We start from the raw sequence: 5,000 nt of genomic DNA on the forward strand, positions 1-5,000 counted from the left end.
TTTTTTTTTTTAATTTTTACTTGTTTGCCAGGAATGCATTTTCCTGTTTGTTGTTAAATTCATATGTATTCACTGTCTATTTATTTATATATATATTATTATTTTTTATATTAACACTTATATACGGTTATGTTTTTTTATGTTCTTTAATTCTGGTTAAATGGAAGGATAGGCAAGTTAGCTTTAATTCTGCCAGTGAAATTAAACTATTTCTAAATTATAATCGGGGGGACGATGAGAAAATTAAATCGAAATTGATATTCATTCATTCATTCCTTGAATTCATTCATTCATTCATTCATGCATTCATATTAAATAAGATAGTAGTTCTTCAGTAAAAACGTCAATAGCGAAATTATGTATATTATCTTCGTTATATATAAAAATATGAACAAAATGAGACTTCACTTGAGTCGCATCAAAACATTTTGTGCAAGCACAGAGCGTATAAACTCATGGATATAAACATCAGAAGAGGATACTTAAATATCATATCATGGTTATATTTGTTGGTTTTAAAGATATTCAAATGCTCTGTTCTCGCTCTGGTATGTTATAGTAATAAAAATTTTGACATAACCAAGTGCGTGTTCAACAACAATGACATTGTAGTGCAGCATATATCATTACAGGCGTTTGATTATGTTCTCTTAGTAGTCCGCTTGTCTTCTGAACTTGACTTGTGTTTCTGTAATTTTTTGGTTTCCCTGTCAGAATGAATTGTCTTCATATATATCGGTATTCTTCGTGTAAATACCACACGGAGAGCATCAAATAATCATTCATTCAATTATGTGTTCTTTCATTCGTTGATTCATTCTATCATTCATACATACATTGCGAAGTTGCTATATAAAACCACTCGTGAAAATGAAAATCTAACTCTTGTAAATCATTTTTAGTAGGACATTTTGCAGACTATAAAAAATGCATATTTCTTTTTCCAATCCCAGTAAGATTTAGTCGTTATTAATACACTTCCGAAGACAGGTTTTAACCTCATAAGTGACGCCAATAAGGCCAATATGGCAACTGTAATGAGACGACTATGTCATAAGTCAAGATTTAAACTTGGCGTGTAAATGTATATGCCAGAACTAGAATCACAAAGAAGAAATATTAAAATTTTAGCAACAGTTTAGAAAGAAGTTGCAGCCAGGTATGTATGGTGCACAGAATACAATTTTCAGGACGATACGCGACATCAAAAATTATAAATAACTCAGAGGAACGAAATCTGTCCAGACATATGATTAAATTATTTTGAAAACATGTTTCGCCCAACCTATAAATTAAATGCAATTATTCGAAATATTATCACAACATTGTCAAAGTTAATGTTGTAAATCATTCCGAAATTTCATTATTTGTCGTAGTTAGAAATTGGATATTATTCGTACAATTTTGTTTTTGAAGGTTAAGAAAGAGTCAGTGGTCTCAGTCATTATTTTTAATCTCATGGAGATTCAAAGAACTAGCTATATCATCATTGACCTTCCCAACACTCTGTTAACCCAAAAGCGATCTAGAGAAGTCTGTTTTGAGATGCAACTATTTTCAATTCTGTGAACAGGAAATTTCAATTTAGTCTGAAATTTATTATTCTATTTTATCCAATATTTGAGACGTCAAATATAATTTCTCCTATGTCTCATTGAGTTGTCTACTTCAAAGAATATCATTTATGCTTCTGAAGTCTCATTTTCTCAACTTTCATTGTCTGTTACTTAGTTTGGCTGGGAATTAAAATCCAAAATCATATGGCATTTTGTATTATTGGGATTGCAAGAATGTTTGGAATTTGAAATAAAAAATTGATATTACATTTCATATTATACTTTAAATAATACGTGTTCAATTATGCGCAATAATCAAAGCGTACAGAGATCAGAGTGGATGGAGACAAACATACGTTTCTGCAACAAAATTCCTCTTCAAGGACTATCATGCAAACAAATTGAGGGAAAAGACATATGGGACGGACATTTGAAAGAGTTCTTTCCTCAATCATACTCGCGAGTGCACTGCTCTGCAGAATATGTAGAATAAATTTATGCTTATGCAATTGATTCTAACCACAAGTGGTTTCCAAAATAAAATTAAGTATTTTACTAATAGAAGTTAATTAAAAAAGAAGTCTGTTTTTGTTGGATTGTTAGTTACAGTAAGTGCGTAGTGCGTAATATTGGAAGTGCAGGGAGTTTTAGAAGGTGTGCTGTAGTTTTACGCCTAGTGAAAGTGCAATGAGCTACAGAGGCTGTTCAGTACGTTCTGGTACCAAAGTAATGAGTTCAATTAATGTGTAGTGGGTAGAGAAAATACAGAAAGGTTTAAAATTATAACTCTTATTAGAATTAAAACTAACTGGCCTCTCGGTTTACTATCCTAGCTTCACATTATATCGTGATACACGTTCACTGTACAAACTTCTATTATCAATACCACGTCATCAGACATCTCTGTACTCAAGATATTTCTCAATAGCCATGGACCGTTCATGGAATTCGCTTCTGTCTGAATTCACGGGTAGTCTTAGTCCTCAGTCGTTTATAATTAGGTTGTTTTGAGATACTTTAAATACACAGAATTAGGTTTTATATATAATTCCATTTAATAATAATAATAATAATAATAATAATAATAATAATAATAATTATTATTATTATTATTTTTTAATAATAACAATTATAATAATATTAATAATTACAATATAACTAATAATAATAGTTATAATAATAATAATAATAATAACAATTTTTTTTCCATCAATACTAATGTCTACATAACTGTCATTTTCTTAATTCATAGGGCCCGGTATTAATTTCTTTCGTTTAAGTTTATACTTGTTTACCAGAATATATTTTACTCTTTGTAGTTGTATTCATATGTATTGATTGTCTTTTTCTTTATTAATGTTATTATTATAATTATTACCTATCTATCGATCTATCTATTTATTTATTTATCTATCAACCTATCTATCTATCTATCTATCTATCTATCTATCTATCTATCTATCTATCTATCTATCTATCTATCTATCTATCTATCTATCTATCTATCTATCTATCTATCTATCTATCTATCTATCTATCTATCTATCTATCTATCTATCTCTCTGTCTGTCTGTCTGTCTGTCTGTCTGTCTGTCTGTCTGTCTGTCTGTCTGTCTGTCTGTCTGTCTGTCTGTCTGTCTGTCTGTCTGTCTGTCTGTCTGTCTGTCTGTCTGCTGTCTGTCTGTCTGTCTGCTGCCTGCCTGCCTGCCTGCCTGCCTGCCTGTATGTCTGTCTGTCTGTCTGTCTGTCTGTCTGTCTGTCTGTCTGTCTGTCTGTCTGTCCGTCCGTCTGTCTGTACATATATATATATATATATATATATATATATATATACTCACCCATCCATCCACCTATCTGTCTGTTTTTTATCTCTTTGTGTGTCTTTCTGTCTGTCTATCTATCTATCTATCTATCTGCCTGTTTGTCTGTCTATCAGTCTAATCCTGGTTGAGTGGAAGAAACGGCAAGATAGTTTTAGATCTGCCAAGGCAATAAATCTATTTCTGAACTATAATCCGGAGGAAGAAGAGAATTACTATCGAAATTAGGCACACATTCATTAAATGAATTAATTCATTCATTAACAAATTAATTAATTCATTCACTCATTCATATTAAATAGATTAGTAGTTTATCACTGACAATAACAGTAGTGAAATTATATGGGTATAATATTGACTTTGTTGAACAGGAGCCTCTTATAAAGAAATATGAACGAAATAAGACTTTACTTGATTCTCATCAAAAAATTTTCTGGAAGCAGAGAATATATCAACTCACGGATATAAACATCAGAAGAGGATTCTTAAATATCAATTCATGCCATATATTTGTTGGTTTCTTTAAGTACATTGAAATCTTCTTTTTTCGTTCTAGTGTGCTAAAATATTTACATTTTTGACATAACGAGGTTGGTGTTAAACAACAATGGCATTGCTGTGCAACATATCTCATTACAGGCGTTTGATTATGTTCCCTTAGTAGTCCTCTTTTCTTCTGAACTTGACTTGTGTTTCTGTAAGTCTTTGGTTTCTCTGTCAGAATGACTTGTCTTCATATATCGATATTCTTCGTGTAACTACCACACTGTGAGTTGTAAATAATCATTCATTCATTTGTTTTTTCAATCGTTGATTCATTCTACCATTGATAAATACATTGCGAAAATGATATGAAGGCAACTCGTGAGAAAGGAAAATCTAGCTCTTGTAAATTATTTTTCATTAGGACAATTTCGAGACTGTACAAAATTCATATTTTATTTCCACACCCTGAAAGATTTACTCGTTCTTTTATACACTGTTCGAAGACATGTTTGACCTCATAAGTGACGCCAATAAGACAAATTTCATGACAAGACTATATCATAATCCATGAGATAATCGTGGCGTGTCAATGTATATGCCAGAACTTCAATCATAAAAAAGTTATAACATTATTAGCAACATTTTAGAAAAAAATTGCAGATAGGCATGTATGGTGCATAGAACAGAATTTTCAGAATGATACCCGACAGAAAATTTAGTAAAATTCATAGAATCGAAATCTATCCAAACATATGGTTACGTTATTTTGAAAACATGTTTCTCCCAACGTATACATTAAATCTAATTCACCGAAATTCTATCACAGCATTGTCGAAGTTAATGTTTTAAATTATACCGAAATTTCATTATGTGTTTTAGAAAGAAATTGTATATAATTCGTTCACTTTCGCTTTTTAAGATCAAAAAAGAGTCAGTGGTCTCAGTCAGTATTTTTAATCTTATGCAGATTCAGAGCACAGGGTACATCATCATTGGCCTTCTCAACTCTCTGTCAACCCAGAAGCGATATAGTGAATTTTGGTTTGAGATGCAAATGTTTTCCATTTCTGAAGAGGAAGTTTTTAATTTTGTCTGAAGATTATCGTTCTATATTGAAAAAACAAATGTAATTTCTCCT

This window comes from Periplaneta americana, chromosome 5 (genome assembly GCF_040183065.1).
Source record: "Periplaneta americana isolate PAMFEO1 chromosome 5, P.americana_PAMFEO1_priV1, whole genome shotgun sequence".
NCBI classification, from domain to species: domain Eukaryota; kingdom Metazoa; phylum Arthropoda; class Insecta; order Blattodea; family Blattidae; genus Periplaneta; species Periplaneta americana.